This window comes from Bubalus bubalis, chromosome 1, assembly GCF_019923935.1.
Source record: "Bubalus bubalis isolate 160015118507 breed Murrah chromosome 1, NDDB_SH_1, whole genome shotgun sequence".
In the NCBI taxonomy this organism is placed as follows: domain Eukaryota; kingdom Metazoa; phylum Chordata; class Mammalia; order Artiodactyla; family Bovidae; genus Bubalus; species Bubalus bubalis.
In genome coordinates, this window is record NC_059157.1 from 19,783,537 (window position 1) to 19,811,295 (window position 27,759).

The 27,759-nt window shown below is 43.9% G+C and overlaps 1 long non-coding RNA gene across 1 annotated transcript; it reads right to left on the reverse strand.

Annotated features, from left to right (window-relative positions):
- Positions 1 to 747: 747 nt before the first annotated feature.
- Positions 748 to 26,152, reverse strand: LOC102396683. Its single transcript, XR_003107532.3, has 4 exons — positions 25,449 to 26,152; positions 23,551 to 23,617; positions 6,143 to 6,275; positions 748 to 4,677 (listed from the first exon to the last, which is right to left on the reverse strand). It is a non-coding gene; the product is annotated as an uncharacterized LOC102396683 (long non-coding RNA).
- Positions 26,153 to 27,759: the final 1,607 nt, after the last annotated feature.

Here is a 27,759-nt window from a genome sequence, read left to right on the forward strand (position 1 = left end):
AAGAACTGTTATCTCTAGAACACCTGTGGATAAATGTGCTAATGAGAGACTTTTCTTAAGGACTCTTATCTCCATGATTATTCCAAGCCACAGTTGAATGCAAACATCATCAGGACAGTGTTATGCTTAATAGCCTAGAATGCTCCTGTAATACTTAATCCCCTTTACAGATCTGCCTCTGAAATAGGAACACAGCCTCAGGGGAGAGAGCAGCTTAATCAACAAGCCTCAGGTAGGAAAGGACCACTAAGTAATGACTTCCCAGCCCAGGGATGCTCCTATAGATTCTGTATATTTCCAGTCCAATCAAGACACAGCCAAAAGAATCCTTTTCCATCAAACTTCATTATTCATTTATGGGATAATTCTCTGAAATGGGCTAGCTATTTCTTACACGTCCCTGGTAGAGTAAGAAGCCAGTAGATGTCTTATACTGTGCAAGCGCTTTCATCAAAGACTTGGTGCCCTTACACTGTTTATACAAACTTGATGGCCAAGTAACTGGAGTTGGTTTAAGTTCCTATAGGAAGTGAAAAGTGAAAGTCGCTCAGTCATGGTTGACTCTTTGCAAGCCTGTGGACTGTTCAGTCCATGGAATTCTTCAGGCCAGAGTACTGGAGTGGGTAGCCTTTCCCTCCTCCAGGGGATCTTCCCAACCCAGGGATCAAACCCAGGTCTCCCACATTGCAGGCAGATTCTTTACCAGCTGAGCCACAAGGGAAGTCCAAGAATACTGGAGTGAGTAGCCTATCTCTTCTCCAGGGGATCTTCCTGACCCAGGAATCAAACTGGGGTCTCCTGCGCTGCAGGCAGATTCTTTACCAACTGAGCTATCAGAAAAGCCCCTATGGGATCCATGTCATCCTTGATGTCCACTTAATAGCAGGTTTTTCTTTTTTAAATAGCAGATCTTAAACCCAGACCTCATAGCAGTTTTGCTTCTCCCTTCTTGAGTGTTCCATGCTTATCTGAACTGTAAGCAATGGTCAGTGTTACCTTAGCCATCAATTAAAGGTATCTTTTCCTTTTCCTGACCTCTTGCACCTTCTTCTCACTACTCTCTTTTCTTCTATATGGTCCCTTCCTTCATTCTTCCCATGGGACTCACTTACTGTACAAATTAGGATTTGGTGTTTGAAACATACTCCATTCAATTTTAAACACAAATGGACTGAATTAGGGCAGTGGTGGAAAGACAAGAGAAGGGGGCTCTTGGGTGAGTCCCGGGGTACTCCCATAATTCCAAAGAGCCAATGACTAGGAAGCTGCTCCCTGTGCTGAAATCAAGACACTGGGGACTTTCGAGGCTGCCCCTGAGTGTGTGGAGTTCAAGAACACCATCATAATTGCAATCCAGGGGTGAAGAAACAGGGATCTGGATGCCAGGATCAGAATGTCATTGCTTCACATCACCTACAGAGCTGGACAAGTGCTCCAGAAAATTTCATGATCTTGCTTGCCTGCAGAAAATAGCCAAAAACAGCATGAAAAATGGCCACTACCTCATTTCCTCCTTGCAAACAACGTATACACAGATCTCGTGAAATGGAACAATCTTCTAGCTAAAAGAGAGTCTGGGAAATGTGGTAGCTTGGGGTTTTCTAATCTCTGTAGTAAGGAGAGGCATTCTGGAGGGAGGTGAGAATGAATATAAGTGCTGACTGATCAAACCCTGCTCAAGGACTCCACTGCTCAGCTCCCCTCTTATAAAAGGAATTAGAATATTTAAAACACAAGCACATGCCACTAGACTCATTTTCAACATTATTCCAGCCAATGCTCATGGCACCCAATAAATAAGGTGCTATTAACCCATTTTTCTGGGTGGAGAAATGGGGGCCAGGGAAGCTAAGTAATTTGCCCAGGGCCACACAGTAATAGTAAGGCTTCCCCAGTGGCTCAGTGGTAAAGAATCCACCTGCCAACGCAGAAGTCATAGAAGACACAGATTCGATCCCTGGAAGGAGGAAATGGTACCCCACCCCATGGATAATTTCAGGATAATCCCATGTTCAGAATAATCCCATGGACAGAGGAGCCTAAAGGGCTACAGTCCATAAGGTGACAAAGAGTTAGATATGACTGAGAACGCACGTAATAGTGGGGAGCTGGTGATCAAACTCAGGTTTGTGTAATGCCAAGGTCTATATGTGTCAAAACCAACATGGTGCCAAAGGCTATGAGCTTCACCACCAAGCTAACCCACGTCATGGAAGTGCTTACTCTGTCACCAGACCAGGGACTCAGCCACTGAAGCACATGAGAATAGTTTTCCATTTCCTTTCCTGGAATCTGACAAATTACACTTCATTTGCTTAATCCACTCTGACAAGCCCTGGACCGAGGAGCAAACAGGGGCAGAGGACAGCACAGACAATATTGCTACACAACACGTGCCATCTCATCACCTTTATGCCGATTGGTCATCTAAGAAAACCACCAGTATCTTCATGAAAGACTAAGAAAGCACTTAGAATCTGATGACATTTTAAAAAGAGCTGGAGAAGAATTCTTAGCTCGGCAATCATAATCATATTATGCATAATGCGCATCATTCACAAACATTAGGACAAAGAACACAGGCCCTCAGATCCACCGCTGACCCAATACTAGCCTTGTGGCAGGTCAAAATCAAGACAAGAGCATAGCCTCGCCCACTTGATTGGGTGCCAAGGGCTGTCTCAAGCCTTCTCTTCTACTCTGATAAAGAATATAATTTAGAATAAGATGGAAAAATCCCGTCCAGAGGCTGCTTGAGGAAGCTCTCTGTCATGGCTGATTATCAGACTAGTGTTCATTGTCAGGAAAACAAACAAAAAAAAACATGAAAATGCTGTTCTTAGCATAGTACTTTTATTCCCCCCATCATGATTTAGTCAAGATTTAAATCCTCTCAACTGAGGAATTCTTTGTTCAAAGAAGGCTGCATGAATCCACAGGAGGTGAGCGTGTGCCCGCTGAGAAGGTCACCTGACTCCGTACCTGGCTGGTCCTTCTGGCAACAGACAGGCCACCTCCACCCTCTAGATGGTTCTTTCTTAGACACAAATGCCTTGACAGAGCTTCTGGTTCTCAGAGGGAAATCCCTTTACACACACAAACTCATCTGTAAGAAATGCTTGCGGCAGGCAGGACCTTTTAGAACGACCACCTTCTAAAAAATGTGGCAAATGCTACCAAAAGGAGTTCTATTTATCTGAGGAGCCCCACGGCAACATACCTTCCTTCTTCCTCTTTGAGGATTTCTTTACCAACAGCCAATGTTCTCAATTAGCCACGAGGTGCCCTTTCTGCCTGCAAGTCACCTCAGCATATGTGGGCATTTGCTAAACGTGGGTGGTGATTCATCATGGACAATGGCCAAGGTTTTGACATCATCAATCAAGAGAGGAAAGAAGTCCTTTTCTCAATCAGATGATCTTTGTATCTCAGCAGATAATAATCCAATAACCCACACTAGCACCTATACCCTCCACTCTACGTTTCCTCTATAATTTGGAAATTCTTTCCACCTCCCATATAATATGCCTGTCCCAATGGGAACTGTTACCACCTTCAAATACGAGTGGCTATTTATTATAATAAAAGTCTAATGTTCTTGGGGTTAATAAATTCTATTACATTTGGCTTTTTCTTACTCTCCAACATGAGAAAGTCAGCCTTGGAACTCACCTCTGAAGTCTCTCCTACTTCCACATATTTTTTAAGGAGACTCTTTTTTTTCCCAATATTTATTTATTTATTTGGCTACACCAGGTCTTAGCTGTGGCTTGTGGGATCTAGTTCCCTGACCAGGGATCGAACCCAGGTCCCCTGCCTTGGGAGTGCAAAGTCTTAGACACTAGATCACCAAAGAAGTCCTACTTCTGCATATTCTAATTCCCTAAAAACCTGAGCAAGTTTTGATCCTTTAAAGTCCCAAACTCCATATGTGCAAGGGGAGTATGATCTGGCCTGATAAGAGAAGAACCCTCCTTTGTAAATAGAAGGTAAGGTTAGAAAAGGGAGGGAAATGGTCAGAGTTTGAGTCTGGGCTCAAACTGTGATGGAATCAAAAATTTACTCCATCACAAAATATACCAGGTAGACGGTGTGCACTCAACTTTATTCCTGGGGTAAGACCAACCACAGTGACTTAAAACTCTTCGATTTCCGAAATTCCTCTACCAGTAATTTTCTCCAGGGCCTCTCAGGTAAACTTTCCTTTAAAGTTAAATTGGTTTTCATCTAATCTGTTTTTGAGATTCAATGCTTAAATTGTTTCAACCTGATGGATGGTTAGCATTTTGCTAAAAATTTGAAACTGCTAATGGGTAGTCAAAATATACTTGTTAGGTTTTAAAAATATTTTCTCATAAAATGAAAGACAAAGAGTATGTGCAGGAAACCCCACACCCTGAGACGGTGCTCCACTCATAATGTGTCTGCCTCTAAGGGAGGGTTGTTTTATTAAACCCAAGACATGTACTGACACAACATTCATAAAATCATCCAGCTGTACACGCACAGATTGTACAACAACATAACCATCCAGGGGGTGTGGGATAGCTAGGAATAAACAGATCCATTTGTCATTTGGGTTAAAAAACAAAGGATGAGAACAAAGATGTCACCTCATATGCCGGTGAGGTGAGTATTTCACTTCAGTGACCCATGCCCTTTCCATCTCGGGGTGAGCTGAAAAGAATCACACAGCATCATTACTTTTTGGCTACACTGTCCTAAAGACTAACAAACACAAAACCTGTGATTTTCCATAGCTGTGTCTACTCAGTGTTTCCTCAGAGCTGTCATCTATGAAACCAGCTGGCTTCATATCAAGCCCTGGAGAAGTACAACTGATGCCCCCAAAATTGATGGATGTATGTCTTCCTTTATACTACTGGGAGGTACTAAAAGGTTATTGTTTGACTTGAATATTAAAAGTTCTCAGCATGCATTGTTATACTGTCCACTCAGACCTGTTGAAAGTAACTTCAAAAACCAGACATTCAATACTGATGTTACCTTCTGACCTTGGCTCTCGAACTCTTCCTCTGGCTACTGTAGATCTTTCTAAAATTCAGCTATGACCCAGTCCTCCCCGAACAGTTTTATCAGTGTGATATCCTACATCCTGATGCCCCTCTGCTTAAATCTGTAGTCTCTAATGCTGCCTAAACATCAGATTCACCTGCGTTGCTCTAAAGGATCAATGCCTTTGCCCCAGTCCTTAAAATTCTGATTTAATGGAAGTGGGAGCTTGGTATAATGTTCAGTCTCCCAAGGGTTTTAATGAGTAGACAAGAGTTGAGAACCAGTGACCCAAAGATGAAGCTTCAGTGCCTTATCATGGAGGGAAGTTCCTCTAGGATTGGAGCCCTTTGCTGATCTTCTCTCTCTCTCTCTCTCTCACCACAGTGCATCCATCAGACCGTGAACTCAGCCTTGCCAAGGGCACACAGGAGCACTTCCCATCAGCATCTCTGTAGCCTTTTCCCAGAAGCCCAAGCTTCGCCCGCCCACACACGTTCCTGCAAGCAAACATCTCACTCTTCTTTTAAGGCTACCCTTGCCCCCCACTCCCACCCCCAGGGACCATTTCTGCCTCCCTCCTTCTTCCTTCCCCTCCCCCACCCCTGCTCTGCTGGACTTGTTTACATAGCTGCTTCTCCTCCCTGGGGACTACATACCCTACCCCACCCAGGCCCAGACCAAAATCTAATCCTAGAAAAATGAGCTACATGAGAACAATACACGTCTGTTTTGTTCACCACTCGGGGCTGGCTACTACGTAATTTGCAGAACCCACTGCAAAATGGAAACGCAGAACCCCTTGTTCAAAAATTATTAAGAATTTCAAGATGGCACCAGCCAAGCGTGAAAGCATAGGGCCCTTCTATCTCATACGCAGTGTGTGCTTTAAAATGTTTGTTGAATAAAGGAGTTTTCCCATCTCCTGCAGTTGGCATGGGGGTTTGTGGAAAGAGTGTGTATTCCCTGCATTCTGAGAAACACGGAGGCCACAGGAGGGGAAGGAAAGAGGGGAGGATGGGAGAGGCATTTTTCAATTTTTGATGAAGCACATGTCTCATTTAACCACAACCAGTCACTAGGAATAACCACGCAGGGATCCCCTTTATGGTCCTATTGAAGAACCTACCCTGTAACAGCTTTTCTCCTTCCAGACTGGCAGGCAGGACACAAAGAAAGGGGTCTCTCCATCCAATCAAATATTTTCTGCTTTTCACTGAGGAGCAACAGAGCCAAGAGAGCTTTATCAAAGTCACCTGATCCTAGAAATAAAAACATATATATTTTAAATTTGCAAATCACTTTATTGTTCTTTCCCTTTGCTAACACACAACATGATTGTTTTTCTACTATTTCTCATATTCCTCACAGGCAGAGGGGCCGCCGCTAACCACACCTTCTACACAAAATGACTGTCACAGCTTTGGTCTTCATATTTTTAAAAGCAAATCTAAGGCATTATGAAATGTTATCCCTGCACGCGTCTCTCAAAAGCTTCGACGTTACTTCCATCCCACAATGCTGCAAGAAATCCAGAGCCGCCTGCATTTTCACCCTCACAAAACTATGACCATACAGCCACCATCACACCTCACAGAAATATCAACTCTTCCTTCCTGGTTCTCATTCTGTCTCTCTCTTGAACAAGTTCCCTGGATCCTGTCTTTATTAACCTCACTGACCCATGCTCCCAAATCCTTGCCTCCTTGGGGTGGATCCTTCGTCCACTCAGAACAGACCATCTGGAGAAGTACTGAGAACACCCAGCTTCAAAAGAAGAGTGAGTCATGTATAATAGGAAGTACATGGTCGTGTCCGTTCCTGCCTTACACTCTGTGTAGAAAAGTCATAACATTCTGATTTCTGGGAGATTAGAGCCCCTGGTTTTTCGCTTAAAGAGGAAAATCAGTAGGTCAGTTAACTCGTCTCATTCTCTATTTTTAAATCAACTTTCTGTAGTAATTTCCTGTCCTGTCTCACCCTGCCCACATTTCTCCTGGTCTTGTTGATAAAGTCGTCCACCAAATACCAAAGTCGGCTCAGAAACACTTCTTCAGAAAATTTAGGCTGGATTTCCAAGCACTCCGATCAAGGGTTTTCTTAATCGTTCCACTCTCAGTCTTAAACACGTCATATTCATTATTCCATTAGTGGTGAGGAATCCTCCTCCGCCCCTTCCCCCTCAAGGCAAATTTGCTCCCCTAAAGTTAGGGCTTTCCACTGAGACCCATTTAAGGGAAAAGGGCATTAACATCTAAATGGACTTTTAAATATAAAATAACACTTACTTACTAACACCAAGGTAATCCTCTATAGCAGTGGTCCCCAACCTTTTTGACACCAGGGACTGGTTTTGTGGAAGACAATTTTTCCACAGACCCAGGATGGGGTTGGGGGGGGGATGGTTTCTGGACAATTCAAGTGCATTACATTTATTGTACACTTTATTTCTATTATTACATCAGCTCCACCTCAGATCATCAAGCATTGGATCCCACAGTTTGGGGACCCCTGCTCTACAGAAATACTCTGTGCATGACTGAAAAATGCCATTGCAGCCTAAAGTCTAGACGTGTTGGGACCATCAAAGGCAAACTTTAGAATACAGAATACTACAGAATACAGAATACCACAGAAGCAAACACATAGTGTTTAGGACCCAACACTAAAATTGTAGATAACCATGTTAACATTTATTGAGCAATTCACCATGCCTCCATTAATCTTGGAAACAGCCCTACCAGGGGCATACCATTATGCTTATTTTAGAATATAGGTGGCTTGCCCAGAACATAGAGCTCAGTTCAGTTCAGTCGCTCAGTCATGTCCAACTCTTTGCAACCCCATGAATCGCAGCACGCCAGGCCTCCCTGTCCATCACCAACTCCTGGAGTTCACCCAAACTCATGTCCATCGAGTCGGTAATGCCATTCAGCCATCTCATCCTCTGTCGTCCCCTTCTCCTCCTGCTCCCAATCCCTCCCAGCATCAGAGTCTTTTCCAATGAGTCAGCTCTTCACATGAGTTGGCCAAAGTATTGGAGTTTCAGCTTCAACATCAGTCCTTCCAATGAACACCCAGGACTGATTTCTTTCAGAATGGACTGGTTGGATCTCCTTGCAGTTCAAGGGACTCTCAAGAGTCTTCTCCAACACCACAGTTCAAAAGCATCAATTCTTCGGCACTCAGCTTTCTTCACAGTCCAACTTTCACATCCAAACCTGACTACTGGAAAAACCATAGCCTTGACTAGACGGACCTTTGTTGGCAAAGTAATGTCTCTGCTTTTTAACACATAGAGCTACTGCTGCTGCTGCTGCTGCTAAGTCGCTTTAGTCGTGTCCGATTCTGTGCGACCCCATAGACGGCAGCCCACCAGGCTCCCCTGTCCCTGGGATTCTCCAGGCAAGAACACTGGAGTGGGTTGCCATTTCCTTCTCCAATGCATCAAAGTAAAAAGTGAAAGTGAAGTCACTCAGTCGTGATGGACTCTTAGCGACCCCATGGACTGCAGCCTACCAGGCTCCTCCGTCCATGGATTTTCCAGGCAAGAGTACTGGAGTGGGGTGCCATTGCCTTCTCCGAATACATACAGCCAGCTGAAGGCAAATCTGAGACAAAGTCTTCTTATTTGCCAAACAAATAGGACTCTGTTCGATTCACATGCATCGAGCTTTTCACTCTGGGGATGGCGCCTTCTTGCCTCTTCTTCCTTCCTTTCTCAAAACTGCATCATTTCCAATGGATCTGAAGATGCTTGTGGAAACCTGAGATTAACTGCATGCAACTGCTTATGTCTAATTGCGCTTTTATATTTTCCCCTAGGAAAAAAGGACCGAGCTTAATAGAAAACAGAAAATAAAAAAGACATTTCTTTTAAAACCCTACACTTAATTTATTAAAAAAAATTTTTTTGGCCACACTGAGAGGTATGTGGGATCTTAGTTCCCATGACCAGGGATCGAACTCACCCCTCTTGCAGTGGAAACACAGAGTCTTAACCACTGGACTGCCAGAGAAGTCCCACCCTACACTTATATTAAACCCCTGGTTGAGCAATTGGATGCTACAACCTCTGCCACACACGCACACACACACACATTCCTACAGAATCCTCATACCCTTAGTGCAGTTGCTACATATGACAAATATTCCTCTAACCCAAGGGGTGTTTTCAAGACCAAGCTTGGCACAGCCCATGTAACAACTAAAAATATATCTAAGAGAGACTATGTTTCCTGGAAATGATCACCTTTAGAAATGAAAATTCAAATCAGTTGTTTAGGTGCAAATTTTATTGTGACTTCAGTCTGTTCAGGGGACAACAGTAATGAAATATACAAATGAGGTACACAAATCCCTGGCTACAGATTCATTACTGATTCAACAAACACTAATTAAGATATCTTTGCTGTCACAGTCTGTGAGATTTTTGCCATTAAAGTCTTCCATCAGCAAGACTTATATCCCAGAGAGAAAATAACCACCCACCTGCAAAGCAGGAGCAGTCAAAGAGAAGGATGAGATTAAATCATCAGAACATGGGCCAGTGAAATTGCTATTTAAGGTGACAGCTGGATATCTGAAGGAAAAAAAAATGAATCTTATCCCCTAAAATCCTGCAGCAAAAAATATATTTTGCAAACTAAAAAATTTTAGTAGCCGAATTCACTCTTTATATCTGACTTGAAAGTGAAAGCCCTACCGGGATGTCCATGGGATTTCCCAGGCAAGAATACTGGAGTGGATTGCCATCCCTTTCTCCAGAAGATCTTCCAGATCCAGGGATTGAACCCATGTCTCCTGCCTTGGCAAGCATATTACCACTGCGCCACCAGGAAAACTCTTATATCTGACATAATGGCCTGAAAAATCAAGACCATCCTGAAGAATGCGGAGAAACAAATTATGGGGGAAAGGTTGAGAAAATCAGCAAATAGATCAAGGATACAACATGTAAAAAACTAATGTTTCCAGAGGCTGGATATTGGATATTGACACATGATAATAGTATTGCAGATTTCTTATGAGTGAGGTTCATATTGGTGTTCTTATGAAGGAAATGATCAAAGCTCAAGGACTGGCCTTAAAATTCTCAAAAAAGAAAAAAAAAAAAAAAACAAGCAGCATGCAGGACGGTGTGATTAGCATAAATATGAATAATAAAACGATGGCTGTCAAAATTGGGTAATGTTCATGAGAGTTCATTACACTGTTTTATAAGAAGTTAAGTTAAAACAAAGTGACAGGGACCACCCTGGTGGTCCAATGGTTAAGATTTTATCTTCCACTGCAAGGAGGTATGGGTTTGATGCCTGGTCCAGGAGCTAAGATATCACATGACTTATGGCCATAAAACCAAAACATAAACGAGAAGCAACATTGTAACAAGTTCAATGAAGACTTCTAAAATGTCCACATTAAAAAATCTTTAAAATAAGTACATAAAAAATAAAGTGACCGAGAAGAGTGGAAAATTGAGAGTGGCAGCAGCATGGTGGACCAAATGCCCTGAAGCTCCCACTCCCACTGAACTCCTTTCTTCATTCATTATATCAAACAAAAGTTATAATGGTAATATAGGCAGCACATTCTAGAAAGTAAAGGGAATGTTCAAGAACCAGAAAGAAAAGGAAAAGAAAACCAGAGATCCCAAGCTTGAGTTGAGAGCAGAACAATACACAGGTAGGTGGAAGGAGAATTAATCAGAGCAGCTGCCTGCAAAATACTCTTTACATCCTAAAGTAGCTTTGCCATTGGCTTACAAAATCTTGAGTACTCTAAAAATTGGAGAAGCTGATGCACAAAAGAGAAATTCCCTTTACACTCCCAGACACAATCAATGATAGACATCTGGAGGAGCTGAGTTATGGGGAATCTTGGTTTCCATCTCTACCCTTCAAGCCAAAGCAGGCAATATCTTGTGGTTCAGAGAACAAAGATTCAAATTGGGTGTGCCAGTCTGTCTATTGTCTTCTATAGAGGAGTGGGACTAGACACCATCTAGTAGCAAAATGGCTTTAATGCTTTGATGACAAGATAAGCATAAATGACTTCACTGTGCATTAATGTTTCCTTGCTCCTCTTGGATGTATTCAGTACTTTATACGGTTAGGACATGAACTGAGGGATTCCATTTGGTTTGTTTTCCCCAGATCTACAATATCAGCCAAGAACAACAGAAAGGAACATCATCTGGTCAGATTCCAGCTGCCCTACCAGATGATGGAAGTGGGTTAGAAGGTTCTGCTACTCCTCTCTGTCCCCCAGTAATCACCCCAGTGGACCTCAAATCTCTATTACCTATTCCCTAATCACTGAGGTCCAAGTCTCCAAATCATATGAGCCTGGAATATTTTGTTGCAAAGAAAGGATGGGAACAATAGTCTTCACCATTTAAGAGCGAGGGTAAGCCCAAGGTTAGCAAGTGATTAGACTTCTTGAAGCCTCATCTTCTGGCTGAGAAAGCAACTTCCTAACCGACCTACATGTGATTGGGGATCACACAGGACTGGGGTGTTAAGAAGGTGCATTTGGACTGGAAACCATCTATTTTTAAGGGTCAGGACTGGACATGATATTCCCTCTTACCAGGCCCCAGGGCCTTTTTATTATGGCCTAGGATGAATTCCTCATGAGATACCTAAGTCGAAACCAACACAATGACTTGAGGCATCTTTATATATGTGTGTGTGTGTGTGTGTCTGTGTGCTCAGTTGTGTCCAACTCTTCTCAACCCCATGGACTGGAGCCCACCAGTCTCCCCTCCCCATGGGATTTTCCATGCAAGAATACTGGGAATAAATATAAATATATATATATATATATATATATATATTTTTTTTTCATTTGGCTGTGCTGGGTCTTAGTTGGGGCAAGCAGGATCTTCGATCTTTAGTTGCAGCATGCCAACTCTTATTTGTAGCATGTGGGATCTGGCTCCCTGACCAGGGATCGAACCTGGGCCCCCTGCATTGGAAGCATGGAACCTTAGCCACTGGACCACCAGGGAAGGCCTGACTTGAGGCTTCTTAAGCCTAATAATCACCAGGAATCACTTATGATAAAAAGCATTTTTATATCATTCATTTCACTGGACCCCCACATCCCACGGAGGTCATTAGTGCTATTTGCCACACAGCACTAATATGGTCCATAGGTGGACCCAGAAGGGTCCACCCCTTTTCAGACACATGATGGAATTGCACGTCCTGGCTCCCTTGTAGTTAGGTGGGAGCATGTGATAGTTCTGGCTGGTGAGTCATGAGTGAAAGAGACAGGTGTCCTTTTCAGTTTACATGATTTAATCACAACACAATCAGCAACATCCAAGGTAGGAGTCGCTCCATCAGCCCAGTTTACTGAGTGACTGTGGTGAGTGGAATCCCCCATCACCAGCTGCAAAAATCTGTGACGGACACAGAGCAAGAACAAGAAACACACCTTCACAGTTCTAAACGGCTGAAACTTTAAGGTGGCTTGTGAGCACATTACAACGGACACATTTCAATTTACACCACCTCTGGAAGGAGACCATCATTTTAATCACATCACCCTTTCATGTGCTACTTTACTCAGCAAACGTTTACTAGAAATTGTACTAGCTTTGGGTTTGGCAGGAAGTCAATTCTGACTCCATGTTGGAAACTGTTTCTCTGAACTTGCTTTTATTATTACAATCATACTTCATGGCATTCCTGGAGGATACTGCCCCTCTGCTTGACTGTAAACTAAAGTGTCTTTGTTCGGGTCCTGGAGAGATGGTTTGTCCCTGCCCACCTGTGAATAGAAGAGATTTAACACAGCACTTCTGAGGGCTGGCCATTTCCTTGGAGATGTTTTACAAGACTGAAGACCCTTTCACTTTACTCCCCCACTGCATCTCCCTCTCTGTTCTGTCTTTTGATTTTCGTTTCTCATTGCTTCTTTCTCTCTGATCTTTAAAAGAACCTGGCATCCAGACTCCATAAGTTGGTTATTTTGAAGTGTTAGCTTGCCATCTTCTCAGTCTGCCGGCTCCCTGACTGAAGTCTCTTCCTTTGCCTCAACACCTCTTCTCTTGGATTCATTGGCCTGTCCTGCGGCGAGCAGAGCAAGCTTGGACTCGGTAACGGGGACCCAAGAGTTCAGAAGGCAGACATGATCCTGTGCCCCAGGTCTGTGGCTACAGATATAAAAATGGTGTGTGCATGGGAGGGGGATAATTGATTCATTTAAAAAACTTGGATTGGCACATCCCTGGTGGGCAGTGGTTAAAACTGCACTCCCAATGCAAGGGGCACAGGTTTGATCCCTGGTCGGGGAAGTGAGATCCCTTATGCCACAGGGCACAAATAACTTGGCTTATCAGTCTCTCTAAGGTCAGTTCCCTCATCTGTAAAACATACATAATACCCATCTTACAGGATTTTGGTAGATTAGCAGCAATGCCTGGCATACAAGAGGGAAACTAAGCAGCTGCAAGTATTTTCTTTCATTTTCATAAGCAAATTATTTTTGCAAAGTATGAAAAGGTGGTGAAAATTAAGAATTTAAATTCTCTGGTCATCAATTGCCATTTTCACATTATTCTTGATTCTAGGATGTCTTGGTGTTGGTATTTCTTTTTTAAATTTAGTAATTGGTAACCAATTGGCCCTCCAGCCCCTCTCTAGCTAGGTTCAAGGTCTATAACAAGTAGTCTAAGTTTTTTTGGATGATGAAGCATCTTGGAGAGGCCCCTGTGTTTCCCTAGGCTGAAATTACTAAGGACAAGTATCATCTTCCTAGAAACTCTCAGGAATGCCCGTGTAGAAGAGGAATTCTGATGTGTTGGACTCTTTTCTGCACTTGGATCAGCTCAAAGGGTGGGAGAGACAGGAAGAGAAAAAAATGTTCCCAGAGAGTAGGTTGGACAGAGGGACTTGGGGTATCCAAATATATGCATATGGCCCCCGCAGTTATGTTCATAAGCACGAACACATCTCTGTGAGTGGGTGTCCATGACTCAGGCCAGGCTTGAGCCCCAAAGGATTTGCACCATCTAGACACTCTCCTCAGCCTTTTCAGTGTCAAACAGAAAGTGAGAAGAGGCTGGCACATGGAAGAATTTTTGTTGAGATAACCATCATCACCATCTCAAAATAGTCCTCAACCTTGTTAGCAAGAGTGATAACATTTGGCCCGTCTAGAAGACATGCAAAGTAGCTAAGAATCTATTTAATCTTTAGGAGGTAAGCAGTGATGGAAAAACACGTTTGGCACTCCCGTCTTGGGGAGTTCATCAAAGCTAGGGGAGCTGTTGACTAACCAGCCTAAGGAATGCGCAGTTCCAAAGGCATGAAGACAGTGCCTTCAGTAGGTTGAATTTGGGGTGTCTACAGAGGTGTTGAGCCGGCAGTCAGAATCATGGGCCCAAACTAAGATGAGATGTTGGGATTGAAGTTAAATATCTAAGCATCATCCTCACATGACTAGAAACTGAATCCTTGAGAATGATTGAAAATAATTCAGATTCTAGACAATAAAAAAGAAGAAACAAGAGGTGAATGTGAAAATCACTGAGATTACTCAGAACATCAGGCCTTCTCAACTCTGCTACAAAACTGATGAAAACCATAAAGGCGATCATTGGTGTTAGTACCGTATTCCGTTTTAGCTGTTAAAGACCCAGATATGCCACTTCTATTCATACATGGACAGTATAACAGAAAATTTAAAGTCACTAGGTTTTAAAACCAGGTAGACCAGGATTTGAATCACAATTCCCAGATTTATTATATGTATTCTCTTGGGCAAGAAATCTAGACTGAGTCTCAATTTCTTCATCTAAAAAAAATATGATAATGGTAGTATTGACAAGAAATGACTAATTAATTTGAGAATTAATTAGATGGTCCATATATATATACAATACAATGCCGTGTTAATAGTGTGTTCAGAAGATGATATATAAAAACGTGATAATAGTTAAAGAGAAAGATAGCTAGGCATCTGACAAAAAGCCAAGGCTCCCCCTTCCCTAGTGTATAATTTTTGCTAGAAAGTAGATGACCAGCCAAGGGCTAAAGTTCCTGGACTCATAGTTAGGGGAGCAACAAGAGAGCTCTGGCCAGCAGAAAGTGAGCAGAACGGATGCTCAGCACTCCTAGGTCTGGCCCACGGAAGCCTGCCTTGCAGGGTCCCCCCATGATTCTCCTCCCCTTCTCGCTGATAAAGCGTCAGTCTTGGAAGCCATGTGTTGGAGACAGCAGCGCTGGTGGAGCCTGGTTCCCAGAATTACAATGCAGAGGAGGGTCACGCTGATGAACTGCTCGACCTCCCACTTGTTATGTGAGCAAGATATAAATTTTGAGCGAGCTAGAGCCATTACGTACTTGGAGATTTGTGTGTTACAGCAGTTGCAAATAACAAGAAATAAGGGAGGTCATGTTGATGTTTGGCAGACACCAACACAATATTGCAAAGCAATTATCCTTCAATTAAAAATAAATAAAATTTAAAAATAGAAAGGAAATAAGGGAGGGATTCGCCTCCCCTCCTGGATATTTCAGTGACACGGCTTTTGAAAGTCGAGCGTCTATCTGAGAGGCACTGTCTGCCAGATGATAGCATGATTCTAGTGCTTACATGTTCCACTTTGGTACTTGTTAGGGTATTACATACTCAGAGATGTATGCTCCAATGTTTCAGAGGGAAAGAAGCTGATAGCGTAAGGGTTAGACAGCACAGGCTTTTAATAAGGCACTGAAGGAAGGCAAAGTAGGTTCCGAAGGAGGGCAAGGCAGTTGGAGTCTGCAGAAATGCGGTCAGTAAGGAATTTCTGGAGGCAACGTGCTAGCAGGACTTTGAAAAAGATAGATGTCGAATATTAATTATTTGCATTGTTGCAGTGTAAACCTCCTTCTCCCTGAAAGCTAAACAAGTTTGATATGAGTGTGTGTGTATACACACACACACACACTACACCTCTATACTCTACAACCCTAAAAGTAACACGATGTTTTATAAAGATAAGGTTGAGAAGCTTTTAAATGTAACCTTGGCAACTTAGATGCAGTCTCAGAGAGGCACTTGGTGAAATCTGAGACTAAATAAAAAGACAAAAATCTAATTAACTGCATTGTGCTCAGGAGGAAGGGTAATAGTAAACGCGAAACCTGACTGGGGTAGCGGCGTGGTGGGAGCAGCCTTTAAAAAAAGGGTGGGAGGCTCAGAATCTGTCAGTGCTCATCAGTGTCCAGGAGGAAAATCACTGGGGCTGGTAGACAAGACCATTCCTTTCAAGAGAGGATGTTTTATTAGAGCACTCCATGGTAAAAATATCTCTTAAATCATTTGTTCATTTCAGTAGCTTTTGTAATAGCAAGCGATTATAAGCAATAGATGGATTTGCAATTTTCAATTCGATTATAAGCAATCTGATGGATGTCCATCAAATTACAGTATGTCCAAACGGTGGAAAAATCAGACATCTTGGAAAGATGTCTGAAGCATAATGGTATCTCCAATTATTATTGGAGAATAATAATAAATAGTAATTAAAATACAAAACAGATAATCTGTAATTCTCCTTTTTTGAAACTTTAGCAAGACTGCCACACACATGCAGGTGCACACACACACACACACACACTAGAGTAACAAAAGGGGTAAACAAAATTAGCTGTACATTTTAAATTCTCCTTTTCCTGTGATTCTAGCCTCTACCAAGACTTTAAAATTTTAATTGGCTTCTCAAGTACATAAATAGACAGGCAGAAGATTGACCCACCCAAAGAACTGACTTCTGCTGGTTATATTTCTGATTCTAAATTGTGTTGCTCTGCTCTTGAGAGTCCCTTGGACTCCAAGGAGATCAAACCAGTCCATCCTAAAGAAAATCAACCCTGAATATTCACTGGAAGGACTGATGTTGAAACTAAAGCTCCAGTACTTTGGCCACCTGATGCAAAGAGCTGACTCATGGGGAACGACTCTGATGCTGGGAAAGAGGTGGGAGGAGAAGGGGACGACAGAGGACGACATGGTTGGATGGCATCACTGACTCAATGGACCTGAGTTTGAGCAAGCTCCGGAAGAAGTTGAAGGACAGGGAGGCCTGACATGCTGCAGTCCATGGGGTGGCAGAGTCGGACATGACTGACACATCAGTTCAGACGCCTAATCAGAATATCTAGATCTGAAACTCCCACCAGAAGACCAGATCCTGGGAGGGGGATGTGCCTTGCAGGCTCTGTTGTGTGGGGCCCAAGTGGCAGGACATCACCCGCTGGCCCATCTGGAACATTCCATCCACCACTGGGTGGCTAATGCTCAGGGCAGAGGAAAAGCCCCATTGCCCAAGATGCCAGGAGCTGATGCCAGGAGCCCACGTCAGCCACCCCCACCTCCCACCTCCACATTCTCCCACTCACCCTCCAACCAGACCTTCCCCTCACCTAGGCCAGTTCTGGGAGGAAAGAAAAGAATAAAGAATTTTCATACTACACCTCATTTGAGGCCTAAAATAAGAGCCAAGGACCTGTCGTGAACCAAAAAACAAAACAAAACAAAAAACCCAAAACAAGATAAAAAAGCAAGCCTGGGCTATTTAGAGACCGTGTCATTAAAAATGATTTCATCAGCGCCCGGGCTCCAGAGACGTGACTTACCAGAGGCAGCCAACCTTCCCAGGTGGTGGGAACTCATTTCAAACAAATGATAGCGAGTAGGTTTATTTCGACCTGTGACTATGAGTCACCGTGTTTGAAGCTGACAAACACCATCAGAGACAGGTGACCTTGGCCATGGGACTTTTTCTTTCTGGGAAAACCAAGCGCACTTCCTGCGAGTGAGGCCCCCGAGTCTCAAATCAGGTCAGCCCAACGCACGTGGGCCGGTCAGCTGGGAAAACCAGACCCTCTGCCACGCGGGGCCCTCTCTCCTCAGAAAGCTGGGTGATTCAGCGGGCTTGGAAACCTGGTAGGAGGAACCACATTTAAATCTGCCTAAAATGCAGCTTCGGTGGGAGAGGAGGGTAAATTACTTTGGGAGGGAGAAAAAAAAAGTCCGAACCTTGTGATTCATCACTGATAATACTGTAATAACACTAATAATACCAAAGGCGTCGAGGTACCTCTGATCCGCTGGGCTGGGGAGCTGGGGCGAGGGCAGGGGGCGGGAAGGAAGGGGGCAGGCTTGCTGAACCCCCACGCCCTGGAGGTGGGAGTGATGAGAACACTGCGCGTTCTGAGGACCCCTGGACTCTCGCCTCCCACAGGCTGTGAGTTGCACAGGACACAGCTGGGCAGCTGCAGGGTGAGGGGTGCTGCCCACAGTGGGTGTCAACCCGCTCCTCCTCCGCTGCCTCCCTTCTTCCCATTTTCCCTGCACTTGTGCCTCATCTGTGAAAGTACCCATTCCATCGTGTGACCGTAAACAGCTTTTTCTAAAGGGAAGAAGAAACAGGTGTTTGGGGATCAGAAATCAATAGGAGTGGCTGTTTCTCTCCGAGCTGGAAGAGGGAAGTATGAGAAAATTGTGGGGATTAGAATCTGAACCAGAAGTCAGGTATCTTGGTCCCAAAGAAAAAGGCACAGGGTAGGGACATAGGTCAAGCCGAGCAACCCCAGCCTCACTTTACTTCCGGTCTTGGTTTTAATTTTGGCCCAAACTTATGGGCAGTGTGTGTGTGTGTGTGTGTGTGTGTGTGTGTATGCTTAAATAAACAAGAAAAATCTCGGAAAACACTCAAGAAACTGATAACTTTGTTTCTAGGAGGGAACTTCTGGTACATTCTGAATGTTGAAGGAGGTGGATAAATTTCCTACTCAGGGTGCACATCAATGAACACTCTCCACTAAACAAGAGCAAAGAGCTGGTGGCCCCTATCTGAGAATTGATGGGTATAATGTTATAAGTAATTTAACCTATCAGCAAATTAAACAGAGATGAAAGTCGAGATGGGAGGTTTTCACAATCAGGTGTACACACACACACACACACACACACACACTTCAAATACATGGCAGGTAAAGAGATTTTAGTTTTGAGACTCAAGAATATGTAAATCTTTAATAATCTTTCTAGCTTAATAGGGCTTCCCTGGTAGCTCAGCTGTTAAGAATCTGCCTGCAATGCAGGAGCTGCTGCTGCTGCTGCTAAGTCGCTTCAGTCGTGTCCGACTCTGTGCGACCCCATAGTTGGCAGCCCACCAGTCTCCCCCGTCCCTGGGATTCTCAAGGCAAGCAGGAGACCCAGGTTCAATTCCTGGGTGGGGAAGATCTCCTGGAGAAGGGATAGGCTACCCACTCCAGTATAGGCTAACCACTCCAGTATTCTTGGGCTCCCCTGGAGGCTCAAGCAGTAAAGAATCTGCCTGCGATACGAGAAACTTGGGTTCTCCCTGGGGTTGGGATGATTCCCTGGAGGAGGGAATGGCAACCCACTCCAGTGTTCTTGCTTGGAGAATCCCCATGGACAGAGGAGCCTTGTGGGCTATAGTCTATGGGTCACAGGGTCAGACTGAGTCACTAAGCACAACACAGTGGCACTAGCTTAATCATTGTAAAATGGGCTTCCCAGGTGGTGCGGTGGTAAAGAATCCACGTGCCAGTGCAAGAGACTCAAGTTCAATCTCTGGATTGGGAAGATCCCCTAGAATAGGAAATCGGCAACCCACCCCAGTATTCTTGCCTGGGAAATTCCATAGGCATAGGAGCCTGGCATGCTACAGTCCATGGGGTCAAAAAGAGTCACACATGACTGAGCGACTAAGCACACGATTGTAAAATATCACATACCAAATGCAGAAAATATGGAGAAGTATTTAAAGCAACAAAATTACATTTGGGGACTTCCATTATGGCTGAGTCGTAAAGAATCCACCTGCCAATGCAGGGGATATGAGTTCCATCCTCGGTCGGGGAAGATCCCACGTGCCGCACAGCAACAAAGCTCATGCTCCACAACTATTAAGCCTGTTCATGGAGCCGGGGAGCCACAAACACCAAGCCCATGTGCTGCAACTACTGAAGCCCGCATGCCTAGAGCCTGAGCTCTGCAACAGAAGAAGCCACTACGAGGAGAAGCCTGCACACAGCAACTGACTAACTAAATTTTTAATAAATAATTTTAAATGTTTTTAATTACTTTTAATCCCGCAGTCAGAATGCAGCTTCAGTAGGAGACGAGGGTAAATTGCTTTGGGAGGGAAAAAAAAAGTCCGAACCTTGTGATTCATCACTAGTAACACTGTAATAACTAATAATACCAAAGGCGCTGAGGTACCTGTGACCCACTGGGCTAGGGGGAGAGGGCAGTGGGCAGGAAGGAAGGGGGCAGGTTTTGGGAACCCCTACACCCCGGAGGTGGGAGTGACAGGAACATTCAACTATTTCAAGCACTCATCTGTGCCTAAGGGAGTAGAGCTAAGATCACAAGGCCACTTGATCATATCTGACTACCCTGAATACAGAATTGGCCCAGAAAGAGATCGATCATTAAAAAATCGGCAACCCAAACCCACTGCTTGATTTTTAAAATATTTTCCATGTACAATCTTTCAACAAGAAGGATATTTTTTCTCTCTTGAGGGAGTCATATATCTGATTCCAGTCGGATGGATGATACTCTAGGATCTCTTCAGAAAATATACTGGCTTTTCCTAATCTGGATAGACTAAGGTTGAGCCTTTCCAGAAAAGAAGAAATGAGCCACCATTGACCATAAGTTCCAATCTTGAACAAGGGCAGCTGCACCTCTTAACCATTACTTTTTTAATTTTAAAAATCTATTTATTTTTTATTTTGGGTTTTCATTGCTGCTCATAGGCTTTTTTTCTAGCTTTGGGGAGCAGAGGCTACTTTCTAACTGTGGTGCGTGGGCTCCTCACTGCTTCATCACCACTTTAGTATTCACCCAACACACCCTCCAAAGAAATAAAAATGTAGCTTATTTTACTGCCTTGTATGCCTTAAGATAAACGTCCTTTGCAGGGCTAAAGCCAAGTGAAGTAAATTCAGAGATGCCACAAACAGAAGCGATAGAAAGTGTGTTGTTTTGCATTGTTCAGAGGTACAGACCCTCAATATGGCATGCAAAATGTTTACATTACGTGAACATCAGACTCACTTTCCTGTTTACTACCGTATGGTAGAGTACATCAGTTAAAAGTAGGGCTTTGGAGTCAGCCAGACTGGAATCCAATTACTGGTGCTGCTGATTGTTTAATTGGGATTTGGGGCTACATTTTTAGTCTTTTAAGTCTCTATTTTCTCATCCATGAAATGAGGATAACAATACCTCCCTCATGAAGTTTTTGTGAGGTTTAAATGAGTGGATACAGAAAAAATAAACCCAGTGCATATTACACGACACACACTGAATCAACACTCTCTGATACCATTGTCCACACGTTGTGGAAACAAGAGTGCCTGTCTCACGGGTGAGTAAACACTGCTCAGAGTTTCCAGCAACCTAAACTTTTACAGTCTATCTCTTTGGGTCCTAGAGCCCTTGACGTTTCCGGAGTCAGAAAAGTCATGGCTGATTGCTTGGGCTCCATCCAGTTTCATTCCCTCCCCCAACCCCTCACCCCTGACGAGTAAGCAAATGGTACATTGTCATAAAGAAATGGATTTTTATCATTTAGGGTTTAACCCACATCCTAGGTGAGCTGTCCTTAAAAGAACTCTGAACAATAAAAAGTTGACTTAAAAAAATTGGGAGAGGGGCTTCCCTGGTGGCTCAGTGGTAAAGAATCCTCCTGCCAATGCAGGAGACCTGGGTTCCGTCCCTGATCTGGGAAGAGCCCACAGGCCGTGAGGCAACTAAGCTTGTGCGCCACAAGCTTACTGAGCCTGTGCTCTGGAGCCTGGGAGTTGCAACTACCGAAGCCCACGTGCCCTGGAGCCCACGCACCACAAGAGAAGACAGTGCAGTGAGAAGCCCGAACAAAACTAGAGGGTATCCCTTACTCACCACAACTAAAGAAAAGCCCACATGGCAACAAAGACCCAGCACAGCCTAAATAAATTAATTAAAAATTTTTTTTTAAACTAAAAAATTTTTTTTAAATCTCAAACAGTCTGGAAAGCTTGGCAAGGAGAGGGTAAACATTTTTAAAAATCCCACTGGTCCCATGCAAGAAGCTTACAAAGTCCACTAACAGCAGCAGCCAGGCCAACTTCTCTCTACAGGAAGGGAGAAGCCAGCTGCTAAGGACGGAGCAAGGGACTTCGAAGGACCAGAGAATTCCCAACCATTCTTCCCAGACCATTTGTGCTGAAGGTCTCGGGGTCACACAATTTGGAATTTTAAAAAATGACGACAAAGCACATTTCCTATATCCCACAGCAGTGAGAAATGTCAGCGTATAAGGCATTTCTGTTCAAAACGAACCCTTTCCCACCGATACAAGGACAGAGCCATGCAGACTGGCTTAGTTCCAGAGTGCTTGATGTGGTCTGTAAATCCCTGCACTGTGTTCCTGAAAGGAGTCCCTGAAAAGATGTGCTATATCCCCACGGCTCTCCCACTTTCCCCCTCACTCCACCCCTACCATTCCACCCCACCCCTACCAAGTAACTATAACTTTAAAAAATTAGTAAATGAGATGCCTTACGTTTTTGTGATAAGTTTTCCCAAAGTAGGCTGCATCCTGTTTATTTTATGGGTAGGGAAGTAAGAGTGAAGTCACTTGGGCCATTCACAGAAGGCTTTATTGTACTGAATAGAACAAAGGCTATAGGAACGAAAGTTTAACCCTGCATATCTCAGTATTGAAGAGAACTATTTGAGCAGGGTGAAAAAAAAGAACACAAAACCAAAAACTAGGGCATCTAACCCTAGTAAGTGCCTCCCTGGTAGCTCAGCTGGTGAAGAATCTGCCTGCAATGCAGTAGACCCCAGTTCGATTCCTGGGTCAGGAAGATTCCCTGGAGAAGGCAACAGCTACCCACTCCAATATTTTGGCCTGGAGAATTCTGTATTTAACCCTAGTAAATAATATTTTTTAAAAATCTAAATTAATATGAGTCAATAAGCTAAGAGTCTGTCACCTATAGGAAACCAGTTGAGAAGGCAAAGCAGGTAGTTGGAGTAGGGGACTCTTGGGTACCTGGAAAGGCTTATATCCCAGAAATAATCCCAGAGGCTTTTTCCCATCAGTGGGATGATCATTCATTCCAGGTTGACTGACATTGTGGATTGTAGCTCCAGGTTAAGGAGAAATAGCACGTTTTTTTGGAGAAGGCAATGGCACCCCACTCCAGTACTCTTGCCTGGAAAATCCCATGGATGGAGGAGCCTGGTAGGCTGCAGTCCATGGGGTCGCTAAGAGTCGGACACGACTGAGCGACTTCCCTTTCACTTTTCACTTTCACACATTGGAGAAGGAAATGGCAACCCACTCCAGTGTTCTTGCCTGGAGAATCCCAGGGATGGGGGAGCCTGGTGGGCTTCCGTCTATGGGGTCGCATAGAGTTGGACATGACTGAAGCGACTTAGCAGCAGCAGCAGCAGCACGTTTTTTTAGTCCCCAAACTGTCTTTGTTGGATGATAAGTTATATACTCACCCTATCAATGGGGGACATTGTAAAGGCGTCGAGTGACCCATAGGAGATGATAGATGGAGTTCATTTCCTAGAAGAAGAGAAAAAGTATAGGTGAATCGATACTCTACAGAGGATGCTGTAAGGCATAAATACTAGTAGAGACGAGCTGACATTACACAGAGGAGAGTCAAAGAATATGACTGTCGCACAAAACAGTGTGATAGCAGGTTATAACTCTGGGTCCTTTGAATTCCCTGTGCCCGCTGTGCCTGTACCGCTCTTGCCATTTATAACATTGTCTTACACTATAGCCACGTCTATAATACATACAGAATATTTCTTCTACTAAGATGTCAATGTATTGAATTCTTACCTCTGTGCTGAATGATGCAGGAGCTGTAGAGATAACTGAGCTACAAGTCCTGCCCTTAAAGAATTTTAAATTAATAGGAGAAATAGGATAGAGCCATAATGACATAAGATGGAAACAGAAGAACATAAAAGGCTCTGGGAGGCATTAAAACAAAGGAGGAATCCTACACAATAAAGAAGGCAATCAAAAGAGTAACTCAAGAAGAATCGTATTATATTAACCTTTATAACATTCACTGGAGATGCCGACATCTAAAAACACCAGAACTGTAGCATCAAGTCCTCTAGGAAATCTTGCTCCATTAATCAAACCCTCCACTGAATCCCCCAAAATGTAAGACTTTAAAAACTCATCCCAAAGGCTGGGCTAGTTACTTAAATGCTATTATCTTGAGCTTCCTATTTTCCACATCCTTGGCAAACCAGAAAAAAATTCATTTTTTCAATCAAAAAACAGTTACACATGCTATTTTTGTTTTGCAAGTGTTATTTTCCCCATTGTTTGTAGGTTTAGGGTATCTCTTCTACATTCTAAAACTCTTCGGTAACATCCCCTGTGAGTGGAAGTTAGCAGTACCATGTGGAGATGTTTTGCCCTATTATAACTGTTCTTTATAAAAATGACTAGGGACTTTCCTGGTGGTCCAGCAGTTGACTTCACCTTCCATTGCAGGAGGTGTGGGTTCCATCCTTGGTCAAGGAACTAAGACCCCTCATGCTTCATGCCAAAAAGCCAAAACATAAAACAGAAGCAAGCTTATAACAAATTCAATAGAGACTTTGAAAATGGTCCATATCAAAAAAATATTTTTTTTAATTTATTTAAAAAGAAAAATTAATTTAAATGACTAGTCTCCTAACAGCTCACATGCAGCTAACAGGGGAACTGTCATGCTTGTCATCACATCCAACTCACCAGAGAATCAGAAACAGGTTGGGAAGAACCTGATCATTTGTGGGCACCCCTTCTTCCAGCCAGATTTCAGTCAAGCAATCCCTGAAAATGGTGCCTGAAGCATGTGAAGCTGACATGCCTTTCTGTACATTTCTCCTGGGTTTCAGTGGAATCTGTGACCTAGGGGACTGCTGCTGCTGCTGCTAAGTCGCTTCAGTTGTGTCCGACTCTGTGCAACCCCATAGACGGCAGCTCACCAGGCTCCCCCGCCCCTGGGATTCTCCAGGCAAGAACACTGGAGTGGGCTGCCATTTCCTTCTCCAACGCATGAAAGTGAAAAGTGAAAGGGAAGTCACTCAGTCGTGTCCAACTCTGTGTGACCCCATGGACTGCAGCCCACCAGGCTCCTCTGCCCATGGGATTTTACCAGGCAGGAGTACTGGAGTGGGGTGCCATCACCTTCTCCAACCCAGGGGTCTAATACTTGAAAATGTGATCAGTTCTTCCACAGCTCTCAGGCTGCAGGCAACTGTGGAATGGGAATCTGTTCCACAACTTGATTGAGAAAAGGCCAAAGAATAGTAGACGGATTGACATGCTTTTGAGGGTCTGGCATCCCTCACCCAAAGGGCAGCAAGCAGCACCTGCTCACCTTCTAGTCAGACAGTATCTTCTACTCCCAGATGGTCATTACAGTCTCCCCTAGTCAGGTCCCCTCCAGAAATTTCTGTCCGAGATATATTCCAGGCAAGAATATTGGAATGATTTGCCATCTCCTCCTCCAGGAGATCTTCCTGACCCAGGGATTGAGCCGGCATCTCCGGTTCAATCTGAGCCACTGAGCCACCGGGGAGGTCCCCTCCAGAGACACAACGGCAGTAAATGGAGTCTCCCAAAAGTTGAGGGTCTGCTAGGCTGTGTCTCCACAGAGAAGTCTGGTTATCCAAGAGCTTCACAGGAAATCATTCGTCAACTGAAAAAAAAGGCACAACTTAGAAAGTGAGAATTCTGTTGTATTCAGCGGACTTACTGAAGACTTAAGCTCCAGATACAGCATCTCAGGTAGCTTTGAGGGATTCTTCCAAAGAGATAGGGAGCAGTCAGGAATATAGGCGTTTTTTTGCAAAACAAACAAACAAAAAAACCCAGGTAGTCAGAACATCAAAAGATTACTGCTAATTAAAGAAAACCAGACATCTCAAGTTAATGAATTTAGTGGTAAGAGTCTAGGGCAGGTATTCTGTTTTTCCCTCTGCTGAAGCCCCTCAGGGTACACCATGGGGGTGGCTGCAGAGGCTGGTAGCTTGGTGGCAAGCAAGGATCTTGCATCTTGAATTCCCCCCCCTGCATCTTGAATTCCCCTTAAGGTGCACCATTAGGGACCACGATAGTGGCTGATGATTTGATGGCTTCAATATCCTTTTTCTTATTGAAATGGTAGGTGACATTCTTTGTCAGCACATTCATTCACAAATACTCCTCAGCACCCACTAGGTCAGACTTGTGCTGCTAAGCCTGCAGGGACTGAGGTAAATAAGGTCTGGTCCCTGACATCAGGGATCCCTTCCGACCCACAGGGTAGACAGATAAAGGAAGTCAGCACAAGGGCTAAGAGCTACAGTAGCTCCAGGCTCAGTCCCAGGGTAGTGCTAGAGGAGGAACAGCTTTTGAGCTGTTTTTAAACTTAGGTAGAATTGCAACAAGGAAGGGGGCCTTCTTGGCAGAGCAAAGCACATGAAGGGGATGGCATGGCATGGCACTTTTGAAGAAAGAAGTTTAGCATGATAGGAACATGATGGGGAAAAGAGAAACAGATTTGCTCCTGCCTTCTACAAAGACCTATTAATAACTTGCAGGACTTCCCCAGAGGTCCAATAATTAAGAGTCCGTGCTTCCAATGCTGGGGACTTGGGTTCGATCCCTAGTAGGGGAAGTAAGATCCCACATGCCATGCGGCAGGGCCAAAAAGTAATGATAATAAATAAGTTTTAAAAATAAAAAAGGGAATTGTAGTTTAAAAAAAAAAAAGAATTTTTAACTTGGCCTTGGGGATACAACAGAGAACAAGATAAAGTTTAGGCTCATGATCTCACCTTCTCATGCAGGAAGAGAGGAAACAAGCCAACAAATGAAAACTGTAAAAGAATTTCAGATAAGGGCTAGCAAGAGAACAAAACAGGATGAAGTGATGGGGAGGGAAATGGACTTTCTTTAAAGAGGTGGTCAGAGACAGCCCTAAAGTGGGGAGAGGACGTTAGGAACCGAATGTGATGGAGACAGGCCCAAGGAGAGGGGTTCTGAGAGAGGATGCAAAAGCGAATTTGGAGACGGTGAGGGGACCACTTAACCTCACCCACCAAGGTGATGGCTAAGACATCAAGTTTTTATTCACCACTGATTTTGAAGTTCTGTTCAGGGGGTGATATTGCAACATACCTAAAACATAAGTACATAATCCCTGACAGAGTTAAACATCAACTCTTTACACCAGTGTTCTAAGGTGTTTATATTAAGATCTTCTGAAGAAAGTTGATTTACACCACCACCTATCTAGTTCCCCATGAAAGGGTGTTACCGCGTCCAAGCTCACTCTACAAAAGGCCAATGAATCCGAGAGATGAGGGGTTGAGGCAAGGGAGACTTTAATCAAGCTGACCCAGAAGATGACAGGCTAGCACCTCAAAATAACCGTCCAGTCAGGGCCTGGTTGCCAGGTTCTTTTATAGTTCAGAGATGGGGAGGAGCTGAGGAAACAAAGTAAAAACACTATTCAATCCTTGCCAATCCTTGCAAATGTCTCCTAGAATGGCCAGCCTTGGGCAGCAGGGAAAGTGTTAGTTTCACTTCCTTATAGCCCTTCACAGGTGGGCAGCTCAGGTTATCTCCTTGTGGCAGGTCATTATGTATAAGAAAAGGGTTAAAGTCGAAGGGTTAAAAGGGTTAAAGTGATCAGTGCAAAGAAA